Consider the following 18,375-nt stretch of genomic DNA (forward strand, 5'->3'; position numbering starts at 1 on the left):
GACTCTACAGTGCCACAGGGAACAGGCATTTTTCCTCAATGATAAAAATGTACAGAGTAAAAATACCACCTGTATTATCCTATGCGACGGAGTACATCCCCATAAAGCAATGGGCCTTTATGGATCGCAAAGAAGGAAAAATTCTAAGAAGGATTATGAAAGTCTCAGACGCCGTACCTGTTCAAGCACTGAGATTAGAACTATCAATCACAAGCTCTTATGCTACAGCAATTACCAACGTAATTAGGTGGGCCTACAATCTACTACATGCAAAGAGAATACCTTAAGATCGTTGCTGAATAAAGAGACTTTTGGGTCGGACGCCAAAAAGCAAACCTTTCTAGAGAACATGACTGTCGCATTTCGTATGGCAAATATAAGCCCAGACATATTGCTCATTTGGTCATCAGCGCAAGTAAAACTGTTCTTAAAATGTTTCATCCCAAAATTGAGCTATGAGCTGGACTCCCAACATTGTAACAAACTAGCTATTTACAAACCCTTCGTTGACTTACTGGAATACAAACAAAGCCAGTCTTATATCGGGTTCACCTTGACGCATGGCGCAAGGAGGGCCATCACCATGCTTCGATTGGGCATCCTACCTGTATCAGCATATACTTCAAGATGGCTCCCGGGAGGATCTCCTACATGTACATTGTGTGAAGGGGGTGTTCAGAATCTAGAGCACGCACTATTTGTATGTCCAAATCATAAAGTAACTACAGCTCGTGCAAGATACCTGGACCCTATTTACCGTTCTTGTAGAATCACAATGGTGAGAGAAGTTATATTTTTGTGTAAGCAACCTTCGAACGAATTCGTTTGTTATAATCTTTACAAATTTTAAAAATCCTTTTTACCTTTATTTTAAAAAAATTGAATTGAAGTGTAAAATGAAGTGAAATGTAAAATTTTGTGGTCCTCTGTCGAGTACCAACACAAATAAACCTTTTTGACTTTGACTGCACTAAAAAACTCCCGACACGTGCCACTCTGCTCTTCCCCCCCAAAAAAGGGGGGGTGCAGGCCCACGATAGGAGGCCGTTACACCTCAAGAATGTGCAACAGCAGCCCCCCCGCGCCCCCGATGATTCAGCCGACCTCATGGCCACATTAAAACAAGAGACGGCAGGACCCTGCACCGCGTTTCCCCACCCCTGTCTAGGCAACCAGCTCACATCAATTACGGGGCAAGGTGCCATAGACCGCAAACGGACGCCACCACCCGCCCGCTTCCCCCCTCCTATCTCCCCCGCGGCCATCCTAATCACCCGCGTCGCATCGCGATCCTCACCCGGCAAGAGGGGCTGCCTCCCGCCCAGCGCCGGCTACTCGAGACACAAAACCACCCCCCCCTCCCGCACCCACACACAACGGAAGCGGACAACGTGAAGCGGCACAAGGAAAAAAGAGGGGCAGCTGCCCCCCCTCCCCAGACTCCCGCCCCCCCTCCCCAAACTCCCGCCGGACGCCACAACATGGTGCCTGCCCCAACATGCCACAGCCACTGTACCACGTGCACCGGACCACAGCAGCACCTACGCCGGCCCCAGCATACGCCTACCAGTCGGCCCTTCAAGCGCCAGATAAGCACGCTGCTCACAGCCAGTCCCCCCCTGACCACAGACAGCTGACCCATGAAGGGTACCAGAGCCCCTTAACCCCGTACACGTTCCAGCGCGAAACCCAAAACCGCCGTAATGAAACAAAAAACCTCTCCCCGCCGATCGACAAATCGGCCCCTACCATCCACAAAATTCTTCCCAGGTCCCGACACAAAATTCTTCCTAGGTCCCCCCGGTGGTGCTTGGTGTTCGGAAGAGGCTGACTCTCCTCTCCCAACACCTTTTAAGACCTCCCAAATCCCCACCCCTTGCCCTTCTAATCCCACCCCCACACCTTGTCCTTCCGGTCCATACGCAAAATCCCCAGGGGAAGACTGGTCTGCGACCCTACTTCCCTTGGGGCCCACAATGCAGCCAAAATAAACCACACAGGTGATTTTTCCTGAAACCCAGGATGTTTGAGCCGTTGCCAGGACTCGAACCCTGTTGCCCGGTTATATCGTTAGCAGCTTTAGCCTATAGACCACTAAGAATGCCTTAACAAAATCACAATCTGCACGATCGGTACGCCGAGGTGCGGATGGTTATTACCAATGCTCCTAAAACTTGCTATGAAAATGTGCTACAGGTCGAGCGTTCTTACCCTGCAGTATAACATACATTTAATCACTATAATGAATAACATTAGGGATAGAAGCCAAATATCGAATTAAACTTTGGTAATAAAAGTTTAACATGCTGAGATTTGAATTAATCGAAGTAGTGATAGAATGAGGGCCATAGTAGTTTTTCAACCACTATATTGAGCAATATTTCTGAGCTAGTAAATATAATCCCTATTATTGGAATCAGTAAAATCAAGCAGCTTTTTACTGTGTATATTTTTGAGAGACTATTAGTCTTTTTTTTCTCTATCTAATACCGCGGTATGTATTTGTTTGTTGCCGCTCTAGCCTTTCTTTTTCTATACCGGATATACCCACCTATAGCGGAAAAAGGATATGCGGTGTCCGGCTGTGTTTGCTGCGATTTCAGAGTATTTGAACTCGGTAAGTGCCCTGCTTGAAAAACATTTGCATATTAATGGAGGCGTATGCCCCGGGTGCTTGACTTCGAGTTTCATGCAGCTATGTAGGGCGGCAAATAGGAGGATGCGTAGATGGCAGAGAGTGAGGTTATTTTATGCACTCCTATTAGTGTCCGATAACATTGTTTTTTTCTGTTTAGACTGCTGGCGGCATTGCTTTTAATACATGTTGGGATTACTAAGTAACCCGAGATGTGGAAGTGATTTGGACTACGCGTTTAACCCCTTCGCTGCGGCGGCTATTCCGCCGCAGCGCTAAGGGGGTAGGGCGGCCGCGCGGCGGTCACATGCTTGTGACGGAACCGCTCCGTCACGGCTCGCGGGCGAGCTGTGCTTGTGACGGAACGGTTCCGTCACGAACGCGCCGCTCAGGCGCAAAATCAGCGCCGCGCAGGCGCGCCGAGCGGGCCGTGACGGAACCGTTCCGTCACAAGCAGAGCTCACCCGAGGCTTGTGACGGAACGGTTCCGTCACAAGCATGCAAGGGGTTAAGATTCCGTTACCGTATTTTCATGTAAATACATTGTATGATGCCTGATACCACAGCGGGGAGAAATCTATGTACTAGGCACTTAGAAATAACGTAATGTGCATTAAAAGAGGTGACTTTGCACTTATTGTGAAGGCTCCTTCTTCTTTATTTCTTTTTTAGTGAAGGAGGTATTAAGGATATTCTATTACGGGCAACATGGCACTTTCATTAAGTCGGCCTTAATAGAGATAATATATCTTGATAGACTTTTAACATTCTATAGTCGCTTCTTAGATTTATATGGTGACGGTTACTTTTGTGTTTCAGAGTATAACCGATGGTTAAAACTGCACACTGACTGATCCCGTATTTGAAGATAGCTGTGGGATTAGCGAGCATAATAAAGGTTTGTTCTATATTGCAACAAAGTCATAATAACAATACGTATCATGCATATTGGTCCATATTAGTGTAAAGATCTGCTTTCCCCTCTACAGACGACACGGCCAGTGTAAGTTGAGGTTATATATATATTTATTCAGCTATAACCTAACAGAAAGCGCCGAGCCTCTGACTTCTCCGGCTCCGGCACCCGTAGTGAAGCTTCGCGCGCTTCACCTAAAATGGCAGACCGGCGTGCTACGTCATCACGCCGATCCGAGCGCTAGAACGCTGACTCTACATATCTCCCCTTTTTATATACATTCAATAACACTGTGGAGTTACTGTCAATCACTCATATCATAGGCCCGAAATCTGGCTGGCCTCATCACTGCTCTGCCCCCTCTGGTGCACCTTACTGGGGTGGAGGTCACTTCTCTCTCACTGGATCCTCCCGGGGTATCTCCTCCACTTTTTCGGCTGCTTCCCGCCTTCGGGCTCTCCTGGGACCTCTGTTCCTGCCGGGGCATCTCTCCGCTGGTCGATCTCACCGCCCCTTGCTCGCCCCTTGTGTTCCTTCTCTCAGTCTCTCCTTCCTCCATGGTCTGTTCATACTCCACCCGCTTCTCTCAATTCCTTCCAGATCTTGTTCGCCAATGTCCCACTGTAGTATTTTGTTGCATCTAGCCATGCGGTCTTGGGACCATACGTTCCCATCACTAAGCAGGGCAGCTCTGTCGTACACCTCCTTGACTTGGAGAGGTCTACTGTACTTGCTGTCCCCTTCCTCTGCAGCACCGCCAACTTAACTCTCACCCATTCTCCTTCTTCTAATACAGTGTCTCTCACGTTCCTTCTAGAGTTGTAGTGTTTTGTGTACACTGCTTGTGCCTTTTCCAAGTTCGCTTGGACCACAGCTGGTGACCATTTGCTGGTTACCGTTTTCTCCTTCCACGCCCTGTTGTCCTTTGTGAATTGATCTCGGCCCTCAATATTTGGAACGGGCTGTACCCCATGCTCGTTGGAGTGATGCGGTACGCCCATATCATTTGCCATATCTCTCTTTCCCAGTCCTTGTCTCTCATTATTGCTGCCTGTATGGATCCCATCAGTACTCGGTTAAACCATTCCACCAGCCCATTTCCCGCTGGGTGGTATATGGATGTGTGCTTAGAAACTATGCCATTTCTTTCCATGAATTTGGTCCACTTATCTGAGGTGACCTGTGGACCATTGTCCCTTAGTATGAGTTTAGGGATCCCTTCCCTCAGGAAGGTGTCGGTTAGAAATTTGAGTACTGTTTCTGTGTTCATTACCTCTTCCACCCTCACATCTGGCCATTTGGAGTACCTGTCCATGAGCACACACACGTATTTCTGTGTTCCTTGTCCATCGAGAATTGGGCCTAGAATGTCAATTGATAGTTCTTCCCATGGGTTCGAGGGGGTGTCGAATTTCCGCAAAGCAGGCCTCAGTGCTTTCAGGGTCTTTTCTGCTTGCTGACATTGGGTACACTCCCTGACATGGCGTTCTGCTTGTATGTCCATGCCCGGCCACCAATACCCTTCCTTAGCCCTCAATTTTGTCTTCCCTATCCCCAAATGTCCTTCGTGTAGCAGCGTGAGTGGTCTGGGGATAATTTCTCTCGGCGGTATCACCTTGTCTCCTCTGTATATGAACACCCCTTGGTCGTCCACGGTGAGTTCTTCTCTCACCTCATAGTATCGCTGTAGGTACCCGCTCAGATGTCTCTTCTCCGGCCATCCATTCAGTATGCATTCCATTACCTCCTGTAAATCCTGGTCTTCTCTGTAGGCTTCCTCCCATTCTTGGTTGCTGATGACCCTTTCATGGTCCTCCATCAGCGCTACCATTTCTTCCATGGCCTCCTGATCCTCTTCTTCCCTTTCCATCGAAGCTGCCCGGCTCAAATAATCTGCCACTTTGTTCCTGTTGCTGGGGATGTATTCTACATCGTATCTATATTCTAGGAGCTTCAAGGTCATCTTTGCGATCCTGAGAGTGGCGCTGGCATATCCACTGGACGTGAGTACCTTTACCAGGGGCTTGTGATCTGTTTTCAACTGGAACCTTGTTCCCCATAGGAATTGTCTGTATCTGGTCATAGCCCACACCACGGCTAGCATCTCTTTTTCTATGACGCTGAATTTCTTTTCCGTCTCGCTCAGCACTCGGGATGCAAAGCTCAGAGTCTCCACCACTCCTTGCCCCCTGTCTTGCATCAGGACTGCACCCAGTCCTTTGTCGCTAGCGTCGGTGATGAGGATTGTTCTCCCCTGCGGATCATATCCCTGTAACGGTATCGCCTGCACCACGACTCTCTTTATGCTTTCAAACTCTTCTTGAGTTTCCTCCGTCCATCTGAACACCATCTTCTCCCGCGGTAACTGCCGCATGTGGTGGGTCTTTGTTGCGAAGTGGGGGACAAATTTGCTATAATATTCGGCCATACCTAGGAATGACCTGACCTCTTCCTTGTTGACCGGTGGTGGCGTCTCACAGATGGCCCTCTGTCTTCGGGGTGATCCCTTGCACCCAAATCTCATGTCCTAAGTAGGTTACCTTCTCCATTCCTAGCCGGCATTTCTCCCACTCCGCCGTTAATCCTCTCTCTTTCAATACTCTCAGTACCTTAGACAGCTTAGCATCATGATCCATTCTGTCCTTGCCCATCACCAGGATGTCGTCCTGGAAGTACTGGATGCCTTCCATGTTCTTGAAGAGTTGGTGCATCAATTTTTGAAATACTGTAGCCGCCGATGCCAGCCCGAACGGCATCCTACAGAACTGGTAGCTCCCAAAGGGTGTGATGAACGAGGTGAGTTTCCTGCTCGCCGGATGCAATGCTATTTGGTGGTAGGCCGAGGTTAAGTCGATGGTGGAGTACCACTTGATTCCTCTGGTCTTTGCCAACATCTCCTCGATGCGTGGCAGTGGGAACTCCTCCACCACAATGTTCTTGTTTAGTTTGCGCAGGTCCACGCAGAGCCTGACCTTGCCGCTCGGTTTCATCACCACCACCAATGGCGCCAACCACTCCGTGCACGTGATAGGCTCAATTATGCCCTTCTTCTCCAACTCCTGGAGTTCCACTTGCACTGCTTCTTTCACCGCCAGTGGCACATTCCTTACTCTGTGTGCTACTGGCCTAGCTTCTGCTTTCAGGATGATTTTATGCGCGAACCTCTCCAGCTTCCCTACTTTCCCGCCGACACTCTGGGGTAGTCTTTCTTCCATTGCTCCAAGTTCGGCCATTGCTCCGGTTCCGTTAGTAAGACTTGCACGGCACCTCCTGGGTCTAACTTGATGCCAAGGTCACCCTGGTTCATCCACCCCAGCACCGACGGTCCTTTCTCTGAGACATGCAGTTTTCAGTATGCACTGTGTCCTTTGAATTCAAATTTGAGTGATCTGAAACCCACCATGGATATGCGTTCACCATTGTACGATACCAGCCGCATGTCCAGCCGCTCCAACTCTGGGCCCAGTTGCGGCCTGAACTTTTCCTCCCATACCGCTCGTTGCACTATTGTGTAGGTTGACCCCGAACCCGCCACTATGCTGATTGGCACTCCTCCAATGTGCATATCCAGTACTGGTTTGCTTGATCTCTTGGTGTCCACACAAATCACCTGGTTGTAGATACACAGGACTGTGTCATCCTCTTCATGATCGCTATCCTCTCGGTCCTCTTGACCATGGTCCACAAATTTCACTACGCTCTTCGTCGCCTTCCTCCGACACATCTTCTCGTAGTGTCCCACAATACCGCAGAACAGGCATTTGGCGCGGAATGCCGGGCACTTTCTATCATGCGCTTCGTGAGACATGCTGCTGCACCGATAACACAGGTTCTTGGTGCCCTTCGAGTGGTTTCCAGGCGGTCCTGGGTTTCCTTGCCATTTTTTCGGGCCTCTCTGTGGTGCTCCCTTGATCCTGTTATCTCTTCTGGGAGCCTCCTCTTCAATTCTATTTACTATGGTTCTGGCCAGCGTTTCCTTTCTTGCCGCCTCTGCGCATCGCCTCGCCAATTCTGCTTTTTTAACAATCGCCATTACCTCCTTCAGGGAGGAGTCCCCATTGGCCCACAACTTGTCCTGTGCCGCTTTACTCGTCGTGTGCATCACTATCTGATCCTTTATGAATTTGTCATGGAAATTCGCATATCTGCACGTGGACGCCAGCTTTTTGAGTGCCGCAACGTATTCCTCAATCGATTCCCCTACTTCCTGTTTGCGTTGTTGGAAGTTGTATCTGTCAATTGAGACGCAGACGGCCGGTCTGTAATGTTCATTTAGTTCTTCTATCGCGTGAGCATATACATCATCGTCTGTAACCTGTCTCTGTTTGGGTACCAGATTCTTGAACACCCTCAGCCCCTCCGGGCCTAAATTGTGAAGCAGTATCCTCCTTTTCTTTTACTTGTAAATGGTTCTTCATTCTCGTCCTCCAGCACCTCTGTATTGGGAAATGTATTCCTTCCAGTCCTCCCACTTCATTAGGGGTTCGCCTGGTTTGGGTAGAAACGGTATGGGCGCCGTCGTTGAGGATGCTTGCGCTCATGGTTTCTCGCTTCTCTCCCAGTAGTGTCTCACCTTGTCCCTTGGGGCTCCCTGGTGCGTTATCTACCCCTTCTCTTTTCGGGCTCAGTGGAGTGCTTCGGGCCTCACCGCCGTCACTGCCCCCTGAGGTCGCCAGTGCTACTCCCAGCTGGTATGTAACCGGTCCGGGTGGTCCTGAGTCTATGCTCTGCTGTCCGCCACTGGCCTTGTGGCTGTGTGCTCCAGCCGCCCTCCTGTCGTGGCCCAATGGAGCTCCGCCCCTATGCCCTAGTTGCGTGGGGTCACCTATGTTCGAGGACCCCTTCACCTGGTGTCTTGGAGTTTTTTCTTGCTCTCTGCAGCACTGGGAGTCCAGCCACGGCCCTGCCGCGCTCTCTGTGGTCGTGGAGCGTCGCCAATTGTTCTATCCGGCGTGCGCTGTGTTATGTATGTCTCTGCCTGGTTTGCATCATCTGCACGAGGGTTCGTTTTTTTTCTTATGGTTCCGTTTTTTTTTTCTATCCGAGCCTCGTTGCAATTGTAAAGATCTGCTTTCCCCTCTACAGATGACACGACCAGTGTAAGTTGAGGTTATATATATTTATTGAGCTATAACCTAACAGAGAGCACCGAGCCTCTGGCTTCTCCGGCTCCGGCACCCGTAGTGAAGCTTCGCGCGCTTCACCTAAAATGGCGGATCGGCGTCAGGGCCGGACTGGGAACCAAAACCGGCCCTGGCAAAGTGCTCGGCCGGCCCCCCTCTCCACCTATCGGGGGGAGGGGGGGCGGCCGCGCTCTCCGCCAGGGCCGATTTTCGGCCGATTTTGTTACAGGGCCGTTTTTGCAGCTATGCTGCAAAAACGGCCCTGTAACAAAAACGGCCCCCAGTAGCCCCAAACCGGCCCCCACCCGTGCGGCCCACCGGGGGATTGCCCGGTGCCCGCAACGGCCAGTCCGGGCCTGATCGGTGTGCTACGTCATCACGCCGATCCGAGCGCTAGAACGCTGACTCTACAATTAGAAAAGCGTTTTCTGTATTTTCTATTCCTGTTATTCCTGTTCTATATGCAGAGGTCGATTAAGTGTCCACCACTACAAGTTTAAGCCCTGGAGGTCTCAGTAAACCCCATGAATAAAGGTATTTGGCTGTGCATGCCTAATGATTGAAATAATAGTGTTTAAGGTGTACTGGGTTTAATGTTTAACTGAACACTATTTTGATATATGTAAAGACCTGTTTAGCGATAAGGATTTAACAATTTCATCTAATTCAGTATACTCGCTACCTCTTTAGCCTATCTGTTTGCATTTTATGGCAATACATGGAGGTTTTCTTTGCCCCATTTTTGGAATCATTTAAGCTCGGTTGATTGCACTTTATGGCATTAAATGGAGGGTTTCCTGCCCCATTTTGTTAATGTTTAAATTTCATATGCACTGACTATCAAGTATATCATATGCTAGTATGATTGTTGCATTTGTTGTAATCTTATCAAAGATATTAATTGGTTGAACAATGAGGTTATATAAAAATGTTTTGTATGTATTTTCTAACATGTTCGGAGCTATGTGACAAATGTCTTTTATTGTTTTTATATTACAGATAATATGTTAAAGTGGGAATGTATATACTTTTGCCTGAGGAAGGTGTTGGCTATTAATTAACTTGCCCACCGAAACGCGTTGATGCCTATATGAGTGGAAATTACGTTAAGTCTGTGGAGTCAATAACTCTGACTAAAATTGGAATATGAATCAGAGCTGATCCCTGGTTGACTACTGTACTTTCCCTCCTTTAATAGGAATTATTTTTCCTTATTGTGATTCCCATTTTTGTGTTTCTATATTGTTTTTGTTGAAATGAATTTATATCTCCTTATTGATTAGTATTGTATTGATGATAGGTTTGTATTATGTTTTTATATGAGGGTTGATATGTTTTTAACAATTGTCTGAATACATTATATTTTTTAATAATCCTTTAATTATTTATTTTTACATTTCCTCTTTGTTCATCTCGCTGGTGCAAAGTAAGTGTTTTGTATGATGGTATGCTTGCTGTATAATACTGCCCAAAAGGGATTTCTTGTCAGACATTTGTCCTTATTGGGTACCCTACCCCTTTGGCTCTTGGGTCCCTCTCTCTTTTACTAGAGTAATTTGGAAATCGCCATGAAGCTGTATGGCGGGACAGAACAGGGAATTATCAGAGAAGTCATTACTGAGGAGTGGTCAGACAGCGTAAATGGGTAATGGATAACATCTGTGAGCCACAGGAGTACCTTAGGGATAACAAACCAACGATCTATGTGTGTCCAGACATTATGCAGGGCAAAATAAAAGATATAGACTTTGCCATGAGGGTGTCGGGATCTCCAGGCATCTGTCAGATGGAAGGAATCCACGAGATTTGTAAGAACTTGCAGGGCCGGTGGCTTGGCTACATGAGAGGAGCCAGTGTAGTCAAGGAAATGAACCAGAATAAAATCACCACCCATAAGGAAATTATCAGCATACAGATGGGTCATCTGAGTGAAAAGTTTGTGAAAGAAATCTGGAGTGTCAGCATTTGGGGCATAGACATTTACCAACAAAAAGGATCTAGCTGCAAGTGTACCGGATACCAAGAAATGGCAGCCCTAGAGGTCAGCAATTGTCTCTACCATAACAAAGGGGACACTTTTATGGACTGAGATACAAACCCCCCTGGAATAGGAGCTATAGCTAGCAAAGAAACAATTAGCTCCCCAAGCAGACACATAGGGATTCGTAGGACTTGGTACGCAGTGCCTTTCCTGGAAGGCCAGCTGAATTTCATGCCTGGTCAAATAGGTAAGTTTCTGCCTCCCCTTCCGAGGATTATTCAACCCCCTGATGTTCCATGTCATACACAAAAGGGACATAGTCCCTGCACACTTAATCGCCGGACCCATACATAGTATAGAGGGTTCTGGACTGTGTATATCTGTAAAAGGTAGCCCATGCCATAGCATACATATTAACATAGCCTCTGTTAGAAGAAATAAAACATAATAGTGCCCAACAGTTAAAAAACGCCTCCCCCCTCCCCCCCCACGCACCCACACCGAAGAGACAAATAAGAGACCCCGGTGAAACCCATAACTACCCAGTAGAGAAAAAAGAGAAAGCGAACTGTGATACAAATCAGATGGAGTACTCCTTGGAGTTTGGCAATACTCATAAGGAGAAATGCCATGGTATAATAATAATGGGAAACACCAAAAATAATATATCAGCCTGTCTGGAGATGAAGAAAGTACCTAAGCTGAAAAGATTGTACATAGTGCCTCACTACCTCATATTGTATGCCAAGTAGGAGGGGAGAAAGGGTTGTAGCCAACCATTTTATAAAGTCTACATGCTTTCAAGGTGACGATGTGGATGGTGAGTCTCTGGACGGCGGCACTGGTGAGCAGGCAGAGCGACGGTCATCTGCCATCTTAGACTCAAGTCCCTGTTACTTGCAGAAAAGGGTGGCAGCAGCTGGTTAATCACAAACAAATTGTCGACCATCAAGGTGAATCCGCATGAGCAGGATGCAACATTGCAGAGCGTATATTGCATTTCTGGAGCATGCGCTTGACATCAGTATATTTACGGCAAGCCTCCTGCACAAGTGGTGTGAAGATGGGGTGTAATGACACAGTCAAACCTTGTAAATGTAGTGGACCTTTCACACAGGCAAGGTGAAGAGCAATATCATGGTCCTGGTAGTGGTGGAGCCTGGTTAAGATGAGACGAGGTGGTGCCCTGGTTCCGCCTCTGGTCCGAGAGACCTATGTGCTCTATTTCTATTTCTATTTCTATGCGGAATTTGTTAAGCGCGCGGACACCCAGGGGTTTCATGGCGCTGGAGAAAACAGATGAGAGATGGATAGTGAGGGGTCAGAAGGTGTAGTGTTCTAGCCGTACGCTTGTTTGAATAGCCAGGTCTTCAATGCTCGCCTGAACTCTGTCAGCTTGGAGCTCTCTCAACTGCAAATGTAGCCATGAAAGATCCCCTGTAAAAGAGCTCGGCTGGAAGAGTATCAACAAAAGTATCCATACGCCCGGTGTTGGTGGTCTCAGCAACCCCCACAATATGAATGTTATTCTACTGGGATTGCACTAACCCCGGGCGGAGACCACCCCTCCGCCCGCGGAGTGTGTAGAGATTTGCCTCCTCTGCGGAGCGCAGTTGACCAGCCCCCGCCTTCACCCCCCTATATTAACAAGTAAATCTACTTTATTTACTAGTAAATTAAACCCACTTACCAGGCATGCAGCGTCCCCGGGCTGCCCTCCTCCTCTTCCTCGCCGGATTTGTAATCCTTGAGAAAACTGCGCATGCACGTGCCTCCACGCATTTGCATTTCTCGCATTTAATGCGCAGGCACGGGCGCATGTGCATGCCTAGTTTTCTCAAGGATTATCCAGACGGAGAGGAAGAGAAGGAGGGCAGCCCAGGGATGCCGCATGCAAGGTAAGTGGTTTTAATTACTAGTAAGTAATGTAGATTTACATGTTAATATGGGGGGTGGAGGCGGGTGGCGTAGCAGAGCGGAGTACCACAGAGTTTTTCGCAACTCCGTGGACCTCTGCATAGCCCCTTTACACAAACTACGCCCAGGGTTAGATTGCAACTACAAATCTTTTGTCTTGGCAGACATCAACTTGAGGGTTTGCTCCATTTTCTAAAGACGCTTATAAACTGCAGTGCTGCCATCTTCAATGTAGGAGATTTGCTGCATGGCTGCATCCTATTTGGTTTCATGACTGTTCTGCGCACTTCCATACCATCTAGCCGCAGGGAGAGAGCGTCAAAGCGAGAGTCTATAGCCTCGAAACCCAATTTCAGCTCAGCCATTATTGCAGAAGCCCCCTCAAGAGGGGTTGTACCAGATGCAGAGGGGCCAGAGTCTCCATCAGCAGGGTCCTCCGGCATCTGATTCCCGGGGTCCTGGTAGAGTCATTATTAAGCTGACACTGCTTAAGGTTACTTTGCCTCATTTCACTGCTCTGACAATGGCACAGGATAAGAAAGATTATGACACAATCAACAAATAAAGGGTGCAGTGATAGAAAGCAGAGACTGACTCACCATACATAATCTTACAACTTCACGGGACCAATTCTCACTCTCACCTGGTTGGTCCTCTTAAGCACAATATCTCCTACTGCCTCATCTCCATCACTGCCTCCTCTTTCATCCCTGGATTCCGCTCTCACACTTCTGCAGGATGATACTTGTTTCTGTTCCCTAACTATGAAGATACTCATCCTTTGGAATACACTAGTCACCATAGTGAGGCCAAATAACAGACGAGTGAACTTAAAATCCGATTAGTAGTAATACAGTCATGGGTTTTGTTTTCTTGTGCAAAATAATGAGATGATAAGCACTTCTCCAAATCAGCTTTGAGAACTACTTCACACCATTTTGTGTCAGTACCATTTCATTTACATTTGGCAATGGGAAGCTCTCCATAGCTATGTTTTACCTAAGACTCCGCAATACCACACAGATTCTTAACTTCTCGTCTACCTTTTTTGTAATTACAGCAAGTAACACCCACTCCATCGCTCCAGCCAGTTAAATCACTCCCTCATGAACCATTTCATCCAACTTGGTCTTGATCTCTTCTCTCACTGCTACAAGTATTCTTCTAGCCTTATATCTAACCAGGACTGCCATTTCCTACAGCACTCTCTTATGCACAAACTCTTTAGGCATTCCTCTACACCATCAGCTGCTCTATTGCCATAGTGTTGTTAATTATATGCAAATCGCATTGTTGTATCGCTCCCAAAATAGACGGACCAGTCTTTGCTACCAACATTTTTCATCTTATTCTCCTCTCACTGGAAACAATGTAATCCCATGTGTATCCTATTACTTCTGTTGAATTCCCCTGATATACTTTTGGATTTATTTCCTTGAGATCTAGTTGTACTCTCCGCATCCCCTAACCAACACAATTTCTTGACAAATGGAGTACATTTTACTTCATAAAGTATATTTTCTTCAATGTGCCCTTAAGTTAAAACCTTCTACCTAAATAATCCTTGATCTTCTCTGCACTCAGTATTTATTTTACCCCCTCAGAATCCTTATTGATGACTGCAGTATTGGTCTTATCTCTTAACCTACACATCCTGACAAAATGTGCCTTGCTTCTGCATCTTCTCCACTCTTTTGTCGGATTGTGGTGACGGCTGCCACAACATCTACACAACTCTGAATTAGGCCTCCCTGATGTGTTACTAAATTTGCTATTTGGACTCTTCAGTCCTGCACCCACTTTCTTGATCACTGTGTTTACCTCACTAAGGGCCCGATTCACAGAATGAACTTAAGACTAAATCCTAAACTTACTACTATTTGGTATTCACAGAATGCACTTACTACTTTCGGGATTCACAGAGTGAATTTACTACTTTCGGGATTCACAGAATAGATTTAAGACTACTAACTTTACGTCCGCACTCGGGCCGTAAATTCTGGCCCGGAGGCAGAGTTTTCGGCTTGGGGGCGGAGCTTACGGCCCAGAGGCGGAGCTTTTGGGCCGGAGGCGGAGCTTGTGGCTTGGAGGCGGAGCTTCCAGCCCAGAGGTGGACATTTCAGCCATGGATAAATACCCACCTCAGAGCCGGAAGCTCCGCCTCCAAGCCGTAAGCTCCGCCCCAAGCCGGAAACTCCGCTTCCGGGCCGGAATTTACGGCCGAGTGAGGACGTAAAGTTAGTAGTCTTAAATCTATTCTGTGAATACCGAAAGTAGTGAGTTCATTCTGTGAATCCCGAAAGTAGTAAGTGCATTCTGTGTATACCAAATAGTAGTAAGTTTAGGATTTAGTCTTAAGTTCATTCTGTGAATCGGGCCCTAGGAGTGTCCCTGGCCATTGTCACTGCACTATTTATCCTGTTCTCTAAGCTTTTCATTTTTATCAATCATGTATTGGACACTTCAATAATCTTTGCTACCTTTAGTGTTGAAGTCTAAGCCACCCATAGCCTTGCCTTCATTTTCATGTATCAAATTCTCAATGGGAGCTCAGAGGGAAAAAGGACTGGGTCGCCCTCCACTCAAACTTAGTCCTACAACAAAAGACCCAGTCCACGGACGTCAAAACATATCAGTGACTGAAAAAATAGAACAGTCTATATGTACTGTTACCTATTCCTGTCCTCTGCAATTTATGAGCGGACAATTCACTGTACTCCGCCCAAATTTACATTAAAAAAGGCCTATCCTCCTTGACAGAGACACAGAACAACAAGTACTATGACCTTTCTAGGTCAATATCAAAGGTCCACACCACCAGTGTTGGACTGGATTCTGCTTAGAAAAAATGTGCGAGAAACAAATGACACCTCACGGAAACACCACCAACGGGGTAACTGGTATGTCATTTCCAGACAAGCCACTGTCTCATCATCGGTAGTCACTTGATTCTCAAAGAAAGTAGAAAGAAAGAAAGTGTCCAAAACAAGCAACCAAAAACGTGTAACAAACAGTGGAAAGCAGAAGCATCTGCTAGTGACAAACACATAACATAAATAAGTGCATAAAACACAGCATAGAGTTCCCTTAACCAACTTTATTTAAAGGGAAATGATTATATGCTGCACAAATAAAAAGGCTGATAGCTATTCATGCATACCATTACCTATTGCCAATGCCGACATGTTTGACTGTCATATCAATGTAAGCAGTTTCATCAGGGCTGGACTATATGCTGCCACTCCACTCTTGGACACTCGTTCTGTGTTAACCAGAGTCAGCCTAGTTGCTCATACCAGCCGCCCCTGGGTTGAGAAGGATGCAGGGGTACTCCAAATGTGAGTTCTCGCCTTCACTTAGCTTTGAGCTTTCGTGATATCGCCGTGTTGGCTTTATAACTGGATATAAACTGAACGAGTTAAAAACCCAAATTCTCTGCTCTGACACGATGAAATGGCAAGATAGTAAGGTGGTTAAAGAAGCAACATATTTAGGTATCTTAATTAGGGCAAATATGACGGAATTAGTGCAAGCCAACTGGAATATCTTAATTGCAAAAATCACGCCATCTCTGCACAGATGGGAGAGGCTGCATTTAACTATTATTGGACGATCAAATGTCATAAAAATGAATATATTGCCAAAGGTTTTGTATTTATTTAGATCTATACCTTTAGAAATTACTAAAGATAAAATACAGGCGTTACAATCCAAATGCGGGAAATTAATATGGAGCCCTGGGAGACCTAGAAGGGCAATGAGTTATATGATGCTGCCGGTTCTAAGGGGAGGGATGGGGGTACCTGATTTTTTTCTTTATTATATAACTTGTTTTCTATTGAAAATGAGGGTCCTGATAACAGGAGAGCATGAAAGTGATGACGCTAACATTCCAAATATCTTTGATATACAGCTAGGGCCATATGCAAAGCATATTCTAGTCAAAGAAATTGATGGGAGCTATTATATGCGAACAAGGTTCAAGGTAACCATGGGGGCATTTAAGGTCTGGAAATGGTTTATAAAAAATATGGATTTAGCAAGAGTATCATATTATACCCCGCTCAATGCATATAGGATTTTACCTGGAATTTTCTCAGATGCAATGACTAATAAGTGGCAGCAGAAAGGCATTAAGATCTTAGGACACATTGTAAATGAGAATGGGATTTGTAAATCTTTTGAAGAGATCAAGGATAAATATTCACTGCCTAGATGGTATTTCTTTAAATACCTACAAATTTGTGACTATTTAAATCGAAGAGGTACGAACATAATTCAACATCAAGTTATTGAAGGAATTAGTAGATCGGCTAAAATCGGAGTGATATATCAATTCTTGGTCTCCGCTAAGAAAGATGATGTAGAGAAAGTACAGCTGAAATGGAGAGAATCTCTAGGAGATTTAGAGATTGAAGTAGAGGATCTTTTACTTTTGTCAGAGGAGGCGCTCATGTCTGCAAACTTGAAAGCTCAGTTTTTTAAATCACTATATGATTTATATTACACGCCTAAGCGAATTGCAAAAAAGGGAGTTGGCAATGAAGGCAAATGCTTTCGATGTGGTGATCAGGACGCTGGGGCGATACATATTTTTTTTAGCTCTGTTAAGTTGCGGGGGTTTATTGAACATTTGGGAAAATTTATCTCCTTGGTGATTAAAACAACGGTTGTTATCTACCCAGCAATGATGGTGTTAGGAAAAATTCAAAAAGACAATAATATGGAAATACTTTTTCAACATTGACATTTCATATTTTTTGCAATGACTGTTGCACGTCTATGTTTAGCCATGGAGTGGCCACAGGAAAAACCACCGGAATTTCATCAATGGCGTGCTAAAATGCTGAGCCTATATAATTTAGAGTGGAGTTTATTTTCAATTAAAGGATCAAGGAAAAAGAGACTGGGTATAAAAATCTGGAGCGCGTTTTGGGACTATTATGAATCATGAGTTTTTCTCTCCTGAAAACAAAAAGTCGGACATTTCTTTTTGATGATCAATGTGATATATATTAATTTGTGTTTAAGTTTGCAGTTTGGCTGTATTAAGAACAATAAAAAAAAATACATTGTGCATATCACCCTGAATCCTTGGGAAAAGTAGAATGGTTCAACTGAAGTTTGAAAAATGAAATGTTTAAGATTGGTGAAGAAACAGGATTAAAATAGCCAGAAAACCTTCATTGATGTCAATACGGCAATCCCTAATCTAAAGGTTAAACTGAACCCATATGAAAATATCATGTAGATACCAAAGAGTCTTTATTTTAGCCCCCTCCCCTTCCCCCACTGTCACCAGACTTGAACAATTTTTTCTTGTCTGAGGACGGGTCTCTACAATACTGCAAACAATTGATTTATTTTCTCAACAGTTTCCAGTCTCAGATTCCAACTGCTGTACCCACCTATAATACAAAGACTGCCACGATTTGTGGACCATAACTAGATACACATCAAGGTCCACCAGCAAAAGTAATTGCTTCAGGTCCACTGGAAAGGTCTATTGTAGGCCATTCTCATCACCAACACTGCCGTTAAGAGCCACAGACCGTCTACCTGGATGATATGGATCCGTGCATTATATTTCAAGCAGAACACAGAATGGGAAGTTTCCACAAAGGCATCGCAACAATATCATTAGGATGAAGCTTCTCCCACTGGCCATGACCAACATTTTCTCCCAGCTACCTACTCCCATTGTGGGTCTAGCCAGGCTTCTTCGGTGCAAATTTGTTTGGTTGGGCCATTGTTTGACTGTGTCAGGAAGTTGTGGACAGTTGGTTAGAAGGAATCAATTGCA

This window comes from Lissotriton vulgaris, chromosome 1_1 (assembly GCF_964263255.1).
Source record: "Lissotriton vulgaris chromosome 1_1, aLisVul1.2, whole genome shotgun sequence".
NCBI lineage: Eukaryota > Metazoa > Chordata > Amphibia > Caudata > Salamandridae > Lissotriton > Lissotriton vulgaris.